Below are 14,268 nucleotides of genomic sequence, written 5' to 3'. Positions count from 1 at the left end.
TCTACAGAGATGTCATTTGCTCTCTGTGAACTACTCATCTTTCTTCATACTAATCTTATGATTTGCCTAACAAATAAAATTTGTTAAAAAAGTGACATATCTGGAAAGTGCCTGTAATTTTCCATTACACTGCAATTTCATAACTTGTCGTGTTGTCGGAACAGCAACATACGAGTACATCAGGAATACATTTCGAATATATTCAAAAATATTAGAAAATATCTTGCTATCAAGATATTTAATAAAATATCAGTCATGCTGACATACTACAACGTACACTTTCATTTCTTGTGGATTATTAGATTTTTAAGAGAAAACAGATAAGAGCATCAGCACACTGAAATATAATATCACTCAATTCAAGTATAATACTTCAGGAACATTTTCGTGTACTCATCGAAACAAATCTTGTACAGCATGAATACAGAGACATTGTGCATTAACCCCCCCCCCCCCCTTTACCAGATACGATAGAGTGATGATCTTCTTTGGACCGCCTACAAAAGTGGAAAATAATGAAAAATAATTATTAACAGTATTTTATCCCATAAGCTCAAAAGCTATAGGTATACTGTGCGTTCTCTGTGTGGTGATTTTTGGTATTATTATTATTATTATTATAAGGGAACCTTCATGGAGTCCGAAGACTCATGGAGGTGCCCAAGCAAAGCACTCACAAGTGACTCTGGTAACCCATTCCACTCATTCACAACTCTTCAAGCAAAAAATGTAGTCACCACACCTTTATTCAACTTCCAGGGATGATCCCCTTGTTCTGGTCACTTTAGCCAAGTGCTGAAACACTTCCCCTGCCTCTATCCTATAAAACCCTTTAATCAACTTAAATGTTTTTATCACATCCCCTCTTTTTCTCCTATCAACCAACTTCTGCAATCCACACACCCTCAATCTATATTCATAGGAAACATTCCACAGGCCACTCACCATCTTGGTCACGCGCTTATGCATCCTCTCCACCGCTTCCTCATCCCCAAGACACTCAGGGGACCAGTGTCTTGGGGATGAGGAAGTGTTCTGTGTTCTTCAATACCCAACAAACCTTATGGGCTACCTTAGCAACCTTAGCAATATGTCCTCTAAACTTTAACTCTTTGTCTACCATCACCTCTAAATCTCTAGCTTTATCTATTTCCTGGAGTACAGTGCCATCAATGTGATACACAGCTTGAAATCTATTTATCCCAAAATGCATAACTTTACATTTCTCCACATTAAACTGACATCCATTATCTTTTGCCCATAATGACAGCCTATTTAAATCGTCCTGCAAGCTCTCCACATCGCTTTGATTAACTATTACTTTACCTAATTTCACATCATCAGCAAACTGGATATTTCCATTCAGGTTATTTCCTATATCATTTATGTACAAATTAAACAGCAATGACCCCAGCTTGCTGCACACTAGTTACCCGTTTTTGCTTCGATTCTGCCCCTCCAGACTACTTTTTGATATCTGTTCAGCAGCCACCGTCTAATACACTTAACCAGTGTTTTTCGATGAACTCTCCGGATACCGAGGAAGTGTTCTGTGTTCTTCAATACCCAACAAACCTTATGGGCTACCTTAGCAACCTTAGCAATATGTCCTCTAAACTTTAACTCTTTGTCTACCATCACCTCTAAATCTCTAGCTTTATCTATTTCCTGGAGTACAGTGCCATCAATGTGATACACAGCTTGAAATCTATTTATCCCAAAATGCATAACTTTACATTTCTCCACATTAAACTGACATCCATTATCTTTTGCCCATAATGACAGCCTATTTAAATCGTCCTGCAAGCTCTCCACATCGCTTTGATTAACTATTACTTTACCTAATTTCACATCATCAGCAAACTGGATATTTCCATTCAGGTTATTTCCTATATCATTTATGTACAAATTAAACAGCAATGACCCCAGCTTGCTGCACACTAGTTACCCGTTTTTGCTTCGATTCTGCCCCTCCAGACTACTTTTTGATATCTGTTCAGCAGCCACCGTCTAATACACTTAACCAGTGTCACATCCATCCCCATTTGTTCTAATTTAGTAACATAGTTCCATGTGATATTCTGTGAAATGTCTTTGCAAAATCATTGTGTAGCCATTTCCTCTATCCAACTCAGCTATTATAAAAAGTTAGTCAATTACTAAGGCATGATCTTCACAAAGCCATGTTAACCCTCATACAATATCATATTTTTATCGACCCATTCTTTGAATTCTTTTTGACCAAATTTTCTAGTATTTTTACCACCACACTTATTGGTCTATAATTTGCTACTGCAGTCCTAGAACCTCCATTATGCAAAGGAATTGTTTCGCCCTCTTTCCACTCACTTGGAACTTTACCAGAGCTAAGACTTAAAGAGCCTAGTCAAAGGCATTGCCAGTTCCCTTGCAGATTCTCGCAAAACTCTAGCTGATATCCCATCTAATCACACAGCTGTATTTACATTGAGATTCTACATCCTAAGAACCTCCATTCATCCAGCTCAGTTTCCACATTAGTGTCTGTAACATAGATTAAAAGCAGTAACCTTACTAGGATGATATACCCTTGCAAAGTGGTCATTTAGTAACTCAACTATTTTATCTGCTTCTGTCTCCTCGTGACCATCCTCACTCATTATAGTTAATCTTCCATAGTCATTCTTCCTTTTACTTGCCACATAACGAAAGAACTCTTTGGAATTTCCTCTGGCCTGCTTGGCTAGATTCTTCTCATAGTCTGATTTTGCCCTCTTTGCCATGCTGGTCACCCTTCTTGCCTGAGCCTTGTACTGTTCATGAGCTTGATGGTCACCTTTCTCTTTATATACCCTCCACAGCATTTCTTCTTCAGCAGCTCCTGCTTAATGATATTACTCATCCATCTAACTCCTACCTGATTAACCCTACTTACTCTGCACTTCAGCATGATCGGTGAACAAAGCTCTCTCTAGACAGTGTCTTCATATTTTCCGTACTTAAAAAAAATGGAAATAATCAATTTCTCAAATAGTTTTTCGTAAACATCTCAAGAGGGGGTTAAGTTCTTTGATTAGGAGCTTTAGGCAGTTTAATGCAATCGATTTTCCATTAGTCTACGGCATCATTCTGGGGGGGGGGATTAGTATTTTGTCTCTAGAACTTACTATTAGTTCTAGTTAGTATTTTGGTATTTTGCCTGTTCTGAATGACGAAAAATGAGTTTCCCGGAAACTCGCGGATACCTTCTACTATCGAGACAGGTTAACTCGCCATTTCTTTGAAAACGGCATGAGAAAATTTCCTCACGTCGTAAATGAAATTCAAACCCGGGTATTTTTAATCAAAGGGCTCGTCTATACCATCTGAACTACGAAGGCTCTAGAATCGTTTCTATTCGTTTTGCAACTTACTCATTTCAATGTGTTGTTTCAACTTTGAAAACTCATATTTCTGCAATATGTCATCATTTGAGCCTATGTAGCTCAGTAGAGGTGGCGTTTGACCGCACGACGAAAGAATTGGGTTCAAATCTAGTCGCCGACTAGAGAAACATTTTCTAAGCCTTTTCTCGACGAGTTCCAGAGTTTGTCGAGCTCTGGCACGGGAAAGCGTCGATCCCACACTATTTCAGACATTAAAAATATTGTTAGGGACCACGAGACGGCGGCACTTGTTAGCCGTCTTCTTCACTGCGTACCGATTAATTAGTGATAGCCTTGGGCCAGCTATTCTTGTTTGGCTACCAGTGGAGATTTAACTGCCCACTCAGTCTCCAAAAGTTGGACAGGGATAAAACGGCCTCGCCTACTTCCTATGCGGAACCAAAAAGGCATTAGCTGATTTTTTTTTGTTTTATCATGTAAAGTAACTTAACTTTTTTAACTTTAACTTAAATGCATCTTAGCATCGCATTAATGATAGCTACCAGATGCATTATTGTTTAGTGAGGGAGTGCCTTTATAATTTTGCTTGAAATCTGATCAGAACCTGGTGCTTTTCTATTGTTGAGGTTCTTGATGATTTGGTATATTTCCTTTAGCGTAGTATAGTTTGTGTTGTCACGGCTGGAGGGATGATGAAGTACACAGCGTACTTGCCTGTGGATTTTTTCGATGAAGCACAAGTCCACATGAATGTAGTTTGGTTGAAATTGCAGCTCCAGGGCATCTGCAAAGGCTTCTGCTTTTTCATCGTCTCAGTAAACTATGCCTCTTTCTCCATGGATTGGTTGTATATTGGGGTGATCGCTGTGAAGAGCTTTACCATTTTCCATAAGTTATGTTCAGTGTTTAAGGAGCTTAGTTTCCTCTCCCATAATTATTATGGCCTTTGATCGTATATCGGACTAGGTTTGTTGCCCTGTTTAGCTATTTTTGATCGCTACGTCTACTTCTTTGGGTGAGATGGTTGGGACAGGGCCTGTGATGTTGCAGTTGCATTGAGCTTCTTGAGATTTGTGTAGGATTGTCCAGGGATGCTTTCTGCTTCCCCACCTAGGCTAAGCAGAACAAAATTGTGATCGGAGCTAAGCTCATTAACAACCTGTAACTGGTGCAGGGTGTTCCTGAAAATGGCTATATCCAGCACGTCAGGTTTGCCCAGTGGTCCATAGTGTGTTGGCTCAACAGGACCTGCTATGGTGATGCTTCTTGTCAGAGAATTTGTGTAGGCTCTTCCCATTATTATTGGTGTTTCTACTGTTCCACATAGGATGTTTTGCATTTAGGTCTCCTGTCACTATTGTTGCTTCGTTTGTGTCGAGCTGGCAGAGGTCCGAGGCTAGGAGTGGTTTGCCTGGAGGGTTGTAGACTGAATATAGTTTTATGCTACCTGTGTTGTTGCTGTGTATCTCAATTCCAGTTTCTTCCAGGTTTGTAGTTGTTTTCTTGATCTCATTGTATCTTATGCTTTTTTTTTGACGAACATAGCTGTTCCGCCCCCTCTGGCGTTGAGCCTGTTTGTCCTAAGTAGTGTGTAGTACCTTATTTTGGGGTTGTCGGAAGTCTGAAGGTGCGTCTCGTTGATTAAAAGGATGTCTATCTTATATTGTTCAGTAAATTCTTTTAGCTTAGGAGATTGTTGTTTAGTCCGTTAGCATTCCAAAATGCGATTTGTATTGAGTTAGCTGTTGTAATCGTGTTATCCATTAATCATGGAGATGACTTGTGTGTTCTTGAGGAATTTGTTGGTGTCGGCCTGATTGGGATTTGTTTTGCTAAAGGCCGTTAACATCTCTCCTAGAGTGGCAGCTAGAATTGCTATGGGATTTTGGTTGCACGATGCAATTTTGTTACTTGTAGAGACCGCAGATGCGTATGATTTCTCAGGAGTAACAGCCTGCATTCTGATTTCTGGTGTGGCTCGCTTCTGAGTGGGCGGGGGGTAGTGCCTCTCTAGTCTTCTGCAGGTTAGATGGGCAGAGTGAACATCCCTTGTAGTTGGCTGGGTGTGGGCCGCCACAGTTTGCGGGTGTGGTGCGTAGCTTGATGTAAGTGCGTGAGGGATGGTTGCCACCGCACTTGACATCTGCTTTACATAGTTTTTGTGAATGCCCATATTTTTGGCAGTGATGGCATTGACCAGCCGAAGCTTTTCTTCTGAGAGGTTCGGTCTTGATGATCAAGTTGCAGACTATCTTAGGTTATAAATTTCTCTATGGCCTTTACTGATCTCGACTAAGACCAGAGGCATGGGGTGCCTGTCTGCTCGGTACATGCTTGAAATCTTAATTGGCTCTAGGCCTTGTGATCTGAGGTCAGTAGCTATTTCTTCAGCTGGTATGGTTTCAGCCAGACCTCTGATAACTAATTTTAGATTTTTTTTTTCACTTTTAAGCTGAAACGTGAGATATGGGACTTTCAGTTCGTCCATAAGTCTGGTGAGGCAGCGGTAGTCCGAAGTTCCTTCTGGTTGAATCCGGATTCCTTCATCTGTATTCTTGGCTGATGTAAATTTGATGTTTGTATTCTTCATCATCTCAACAATTAAGGACCATTTTTCTTTTGTTCTTAAAATTGCCGGTAGAAGCCTCTCTTCGGGTTGTATCCCGGAGTAAGTCTCTATTCTTTCATCAGGTTGTGCTGTTAAGTCCATTGGAGCTGTTCTTTCCAAGGTTTGAGGTATTTCAGGTTCTGCAGCTGGCGACTCCTTCCGCCTTTCTGCTGACAACCTAATAGGCTGTAGTCATCTGAATCCACTAGGGGCTGGTCGATAACTGGCAACATAATCTCCCTGGTATTATCTTGAGAAGTGCAGGGGGAGAGGGTCAGTGGATTGGTAGTCTTCTAATTCATCCTGTTATTTGGTGTATTGCTACCTTTCCTGGCCATTTTCTTTGCAACACGCCACCTACATGCTCGAAGAGTGCCAATAGCTGTTTGAAGTCTAGCTCATCATATGGAGTATCCATGATTTGGCTTAATTTGTGATTAGAAGAGAGCAGAGGTTGCTCAGGTGTCCCGAGCAACTTTCAAGTAATCCTGTGGACTTAAGGGTCCACTAGCAAATCCTGTACACTCTCAGGTGTCTACCAGCAATAAAATACAACTAGCTGTCCTACAGTAGCGAAAAGGAATTTCACGAAATCACTTGGCCACGGATTGAAATCCTACCTCCCTAAATAAAACCATAAATCCACCACTGGTCCTCGTTGCAGGTGGGGCCTGCCGGCCATTAGACCTCTTGCATGTTTCATGCAGAGGGCGAGACAGTAATAAACAAACTGTGTCTGCGCCAGTGCAATGTGTGTTTCGTGAAAAATCTTGTAAACAAACTAATCAGGCTCAGTCTAAAATAATACGTCCGTTCACATCAAAAGTCTACATCGAGCCCTTCTTTTTTTTCTTGGTCATTTTTACGGGCTAGTGCTCAAAATATTGTTGATGCTTTAACTTACCCCGCCAACGAGTTGCAGACATGCTTTCAGAGTTCTGATTGGTTTATTCAGAATCAGATGTTAATGACGCCAATCAACAGAGTTAACAAAGGCTAGTGATTGGCGGAAGCCTGTTTGTGGCGACAAGGTACCGGCAGTTCTTTCAACCGGTTACCCCTGATTGTATAAAATATCCCCAATTTTTTGTCTAAAAATTTTAGAAAAAAGTATCGTCTTATACATGGAAAAATATGGCAATTCTTTTGAGTTGGTATCTTGCAAAGCCCATTTTTCTTCAAACTCAACTTTCCATACATCAGCTGAAATTATAAGGAACAAGCTTCTGGCTTGCTCCTTATAATTTCTACAACTGACATCCTGATGCACACAGTATTCCTTCCACATCTTTTTCTTACAAATCCCTTGCTTAATAAGATTACACACCAATTCATTCTTACTCTATTTATTCTTCAGAACTCTAGGGACACATTCCGATATGATCTTTCTTCTCTTCCAACTTCTGCACTGATGACCAAGTTTGGCCATGGAAAGATTTAGGAAAAACTAACATTGTCACTCTTGGCATTGGACATGTGCAGAAAACCACTATTTTATGGTCTGCCTTCTATCTTTTGCATCTGGGTCAGCAGCTTTCTTTCTGGTCATTCACTGTGTCATGACTGATGGCTTTCACTCTTCAGATTTCCCCATCAATGCTAGGAAACTCAGGGCCCTTTATTTTCACTTTCTTTTCCTCCTGTATATCAGTAACCTTCCCTGAGTAACCAAAAATCTATCCTCAGATATACTGATGAGTACATGCCATGAGAATTGAGTGCACACCATTCCTCTTTGTCAGCTGACAAACCTTGTAGAACAATCACTAGAAATCTTCAAGTTGGTTATGCATTAAAGTGCTAATCTCTATGCTATCCTCCAGTGGATCTCAGGATAATGTTGTGAAGTTCAGTGCTGCCAAAACAGTTCTATTTGCTGCAAGAAATATATCATTTCTTTTTCCCCTACTCTTAATAGCACTCAGATGTCTCTTCTAGGGTTGGCTTAGAATTTTGGCTTCGCCTAGCATAAACACGTTGGTCATAGCTTCTTCCACCTCCACAAAACTTTTCTTTTCCCACAACTGATAATACTGTATAAATCCCAAATTCACCCAACTCTGGAATACTGCTCACATAATTTCAGATGATTTGCCTAAACTCTGCTCAAGAATGTTTAATGCTATCTAGAAAAGGGCAATCCAGTTAAATGATTATCCAGTGTCTCTCTCATACATATTCTGTTACTGCCTGATTTCTCTTCTAGGTATTTCCATAAACATGTTCTGCTGAACTGGTCAACATCCAATTACTATCCAGCTTCAAGTTCACCAAACCAAGTTTTCTTTCTCCTGTTTTATTTCATCTCACCTTCAGTTGTTTATGAAACACATCAACAGATTTTCTTCTTATTCTTGTCACATCCCAGCACTGATATATTAGAAAAATGTGTAATGAAGGTCTTTCTAATCTAGATGCATTATTATAAACTGAGCTGTATGTGTTTCAAACATGTCCTGAAATTTTAAATGCATTATGAATGAAAAAAAAAAGTGACACTAAGGATAAAAATAATAACCTTTAATTGCATTTCTTTCTTGCAAATGTTTCTCTTTAAAACTTGTAGGCACCTCTGCTGAGAACTCCAATTTTCTGGAGTATTTCTAATAATTTATATAAAATTCAGTTCATAAAAAATAATAAATTCTGATTTTAGTTTTCATTTCTAAATTGTGAAGTGTATTCATGGGTACTGCTTGTAAAGAATTCAAGGAGAAACGTCAGATTAATGTTTCATCCCATATTTCTCCTTGGGGTAAATAGAACTGAGAATAGTTTAGAGCCACCACATCTGGCTTATCAGTTTTTGGCAGTGTGCAATTCCTTTGGTGGTTAGGTGTGATGTGGTTTAATTTTATTGAATAATGTTTTTGCAGGAGTGTAATCTGGTTGTTGTGGTAGCAGGAACATATTCTTTAACAGGTAGTAGAAATTACATTTTAGTTAAACTGGAATGGTTAAGGATCATTCTAGGCACCTCTGCTCTAGACAAATAAGATGGTGCTTTTTCAAGCCATTTTTCAAAAATGGCTCAAAAATCTACATCCAATAAACAGTGTGATAGTCTCACAATAGCTAACAAAAAACATCTTCCATCAACTTTCACATATGTGTTCCACAGTGCCATTCAAGCCCACAGCCTGTTGAAGAAAGAGAAATGATAACTGTATGACATTATAGTAAGTAAAAAATAATAATTAAAAAAACCCTAGCTTTTTTAAATAAGGAAGTAAGGTTGGTTCCCTTTGGCAATACTGTAAGAACCTTTTTTCCCTTCTTTGAGCTTAAACACAACGAATGGTAATTGCCACATCATAAGGTTTATTACCATATGCATTCAACTCATTCTACAGATAATTAACAACTTGTAAGGGCAACCTAGTGGAAGGCTAACACTCAGGGCAGTCCCTTTCCCCTTATCTTTTGTATAATTTATGCCAATTTTGCCTTCCCGTGCAAATGCACGGCTTGCACTGTTGGTAGAGCCGGCCCTGCTAACACTCCATATTTTAATTCTATGTAATTAAAGTCTAACTGAGAGGAGACCTCCACATAGCCTTTAAAGGAATGCGGAGAACTGACCAGAGCTTCTAAAGAATGTCCAATCCTCACCTTCTCGTGGTGCACCCTGTTGGGTATCTACCTGGATACTGAACGAACGAGGATGTGCTGGCAATTTGGAATTTAGCCGACCAAATTGTATTCTTATTGGCTTAAACCAATATAGAAAATGATGGTACAACATGAGAAAATTTCATTCCGGCTGGGGCGTCGCCCGGTTAAACAAGGCCCCCGTTGTTTATGCCAGGGAACCAGGGCAAACAACGAAAAATCAGCTACTGGAACAAATCTGAAAGCACACCCAACTCAACATCACCAGAGTTAAAGATCGGGACTATCAACATAAGAAGCCTGAATGGCAAAGAAATGGAGCTAGCTGAGGAATTAGATAAGTACCAGATCGACATAATAGGGGTGACTGAAACAAAAAAGACAAAACTGGTGAGACCTTTCTAAACAATAAATACAAAATGTTATATTCAGGAAATGACAATCAAGGAAAAGAAGGAGTAACCATAGCATTCAACACAAAATACGAGGCTAATCTTCTTCAATGGCAGGCAGTCTCAAGTAGAGTGATGTGGGCAAATATCAGAATGGGGAATTGGACAATGAGACTTATTTGTGCCTATGGTCCCACAGAAGGTTCTACTAAGGTAAAAGTGGAGGAATTTTTTGATGCTTTAGAAAAAGCAACTGACACAATGAAAAAGGAAAAGTTGGTCCTTGTTGGGGATCTAAATAGCAGAGTAGGAAATGATAGTCACACATACAAAAATATTTTGGGAAAATTTGGAGAAAAGAGCAAAGCCAATAATAATGGCAAACACCTGTTGGATTTCTGCTCAGATCATGGACTGGTTATTAATAACACCATGTTCCAACATAAAAATGTGCACAAATTCACATGGAGAGAAGAGGCAAGGAATAAGAAAAGTCTCATTGACTATGTTATTGTTCATAGTGATGTTTTCTCCTTGGTGCAGGACACCAGAGTGTACAGAGGATTTGAAATTGGAAGCGATCACTATTTAGTCTTGAGCAGGATAAAATTGAATTTTGTATTGAAAAGAATAACATATAAAGCAGTGTTATTATTTTAATAACATTAAAGCAAATAAACGTTGAGCAGCTCAAATGTGAACTGTAGACTAAAATACACCTTGGAGATTCAGTGGCAAGCCTTGAAGAAAACCCTGATTGATTCAGCCAGAGAGGAATGTGGTCTGCAAGGATAGAAAAATTAGAACTCCATGGTGGACACAGGAAATTAAAAAGGCAGTGAAGGAAAAGAAGAAAGCATATCAAAAGTTCCTGGCAAATAAGTCAGCTTGTGCTCTTAGAGAATACAGAGACAAATGTAAGAATGCTAAACTAGCTAAACAAAAGTCATGGGAGGACTTTGGCAAGAACATAGAAAATAAATATCACGAAGGTGGTAAGATATTGTGGAGGTTGTTGAAAAAGCTTAGAAATGGAGGAAAGAGTGCTGTAAAATGAGTTAGAGATGATAAAGGTTACATGAAAACAGGAGAAACAGATATCTTTGAAGTACGGAGTAATTACTTCGAAAAATTGATAAACGAAACAAGCAGTGATAGCTCAGTGGCAAAAAACACAACAGGCATACAGTCAAGAATACATATCCATACTTGAAGTACAAAAAGCCATCAAAGGCTTGAAATGTGGAAAGGCAGCTGGAGTAGATGATATTCGACCAGAAATGCTGAAATATGATGGTATAAGTCTTACAGTGGCTGCACTGCATAGTTCAGAAAGCCTGGACAGAGGGACAAATTCCCGATGATTGGAGTCGAGCTCTAATAGTACCCATATATAAAAAGGGAAATAAAACTGAATGTGAGAATTACAGAGGTATTTCCCTACTGAGTGTTCCTGGCAAGATCTATGCAAGCATACTTGAGAAACGGTTGAGAAGAATTGTGGAAGAAAAGGTTGGTGAAGAACAAGCTGGATTCAGGCCAAATAGAGGCTGTCAGGATCAGATCTTCACTTTACGACAAACAGTTGAGAAAGCATGGGAATATAACAAAGATCTGTATTTAAGTTTTGTCGATCTGGAAAAGGCATATAACAAGGCGCCAAGAGAGGAAGCTATTCAATATGCTACAGTTATATGGTGTCAATGGAGCATTATATCAACTTTGAGTTGTAAATCGGCAGTTAGAATTGAAGGAAGTACAGAAAGATGGTTTAATGTTAAATCTGATGTGTGAGACAAGGATGTACATTATTCCCTCTGTTATTCATTATCTATATGGATCACATTATGAAGGAAAGTGGTATTAAACATGATATCAGAATTGGAGATGTTAATGTCAGCTCTTTGCTTTATGCGGATGATGTTATACTTCTAAATAAATCCACTACAAGTTTGCAAGATTCCCTGACTAAATTGAATAACTGTTGTAATAGATATGGTATGAAGGTGAGCATTAAAAAGACAAAGACAACGAAAATAGATAGAATTGTTGAAAATGTCAACTGTGTTGTGAACGGGGAACCTATGTAACAAGTAAAACATTTCAGCTACTTAGGCACGATTTTTAGTAAAGATGGTAAATTAAATGTGGAAATAGACAACAAAATCAACAAAGCTGGTATGGTAGGAAGTCAACTGAATAAATTCATATGGAATAAGAGAGAAATTAGTCGGAACACTAAATTAGCTGTATACAAGACAGTGTTCAAACCAGTTTTAACTTATGGGTCAGAAGTAAAAACTTGACCAAAGACTAGAGACCGCAGAAATGAGAGTCCTGAGAAAGATTAGAGGCATGAACAGATGGCATCAATGATAATATAATATTAAAAATGAGGATATTAGGAAAAAACTTGACATTGTTGGCATCCAGGAATGCATTAGCAGAACTAATCTCAGGTGGTATGTTCACTTAAACAGAATGGGCGAGGAAAGATTAGCAAAACAAGTGTTCTCTGCCAGGTTGGCAGGAAAACGACCCAGAGGAAGACCAAGATATAGGTGGATTGATATGGTACAATATGCCTTAGACGATAGAAATATAAGATCTGATAATGATAATATTGGAGTCTTGACAAGTGATAGACTGATTTGGAGGAAAATTGTAGATAGGAAGTTAGTAATGATGTAAATTTTTCATGTAGTACTATCATATCCTGTACACCCCTTGAGGGTACATGTCAGGAATTTGATGATGATGAGGTAAGAATTAGATAATGAATGATTTTTGCCAGGTGATTTCATAAACCATTTCAGACCATAAACACCAAACATGTTGGTGGTCTGAAATGAGTAAAGAAAAAAAATAAAACTTTTCTGAACAACCCTTTGGTCATGGGTCTTTAGCGAAGTATATCTGGCCCACACACAGATGGTTGCAACACTTGCACTAGATCAATGATGTATGCAAGTAAAAAGAGAAAAAAAGGGACCTGTTGACAGACACATTTCTTGAATCTCCCACCTATTTTACATACTGGTGTACTTGTTTATTCTGCTATTTATTCCCAAAGTTAATGATCCTTCTTCACTGAAAATCATATCTGCTGTTTTATATATCACTGAAAATTTTATAGTCCTACCTAGAAAGGATATATCTACTGTACATCAATAATGTAAGTTAAGGGTTAGATAATCTAGCAAAACAGATGGAATAAATCATTGGGTTGTTTTCAAGCTACTTCAGGCTTGAAGTAGCTTGATCCAAATCCAAATAATCATAGTGGTCTCACATCATATGATTTTCATCACCATTCAAAAATGTGTGCCACAGTGGGATTAGAACAAACTCACAGACTGTTGGTTTGCCTGGAAATGCTATCACTCAACTAGGCTGTAAGACATCCAGTACATTTAATTTAAAAAAAAAAAAAAAATCTTATTTATTTGAATTAAAAGAAATGGAGATTTATAGCATATTTAAGAGAATAGCTCTTTGGCTGAATGTGTAGCATACCCACTCTTATCAAATGGACTATGGATTGGAATGCCATTATGGACATGGCCATTTTGCTGTTCAACAATGGAATACTGCTTACATATTTGAGATAGGACACCCCAAACTCCTCCAAGATTGCATGATGCTCTCTTAAATACCCCCACTCCTTACACATTTACTCTGACTGCTCTCTCTCTCATAGTTTGTTTTCTTCTTAAGCCTCTATTACAGGTACTTTTCTTCTAAGCCTCTATTACAGGTAATATTCACAAAAACATTATTGATAATGTTCTTGTGAATTCATAATTCTAGCTCTTCTATTCGCTGGAACAGCCCTCCTTCTGTTTTTCCCAAAACTAAACCATCTAATTCAAGAAACCTGTCTGTCAACAGGTCTCTTTTATCCCCTTTTTTACTTGCATACATCATTGATGTAGTGTGGGCCAGATATATAAAAAAGAGGTAGTATGTGAAACTAGCTGCTTACTGAGGGACAGAAGTGGCTTGAAAATGTCATATGCTTGGTCTCTAAAGCAGGATTTCCAGATTACCTAACCTTTAGTCTGCTCACAGTACTATACTACACTATAGGTTTAGAAAATCTAACAAATTCAATTCTAAGGAATTACCAGGAACACAACATATTGGCTTTCCTTTTCAACATCAGTTCTAAAGCATAATAAAATTTCTTGAGATTGTCAAGTTCAAAATTAAGTTACAAAACAGTTATAGAAGTTTTTGAGCTGAAAAGAAAAATAATAAAAACAAAGTAATGTGATTTCTTTATTTCCAC

This window comes from Typopeltis vanoorti, chromosome 15, assembly GCF_054136105.1.
Source record: "Typopeltis vanoorti isolate ZY-2024b chromosome 15, IOZ_Tvanoo_1.0, whole genome shotgun sequence".
NCBI lineage: Eukaryota > Metazoa > Arthropoda > Arachnida > Uropygi > Thelyphonidae > Typopeltis > Typopeltis vanoorti.
The sequence above is the reverse complement of the archived record's forward strand: the minus strand, read 5'-3'. Positions refer to the sequence as shown.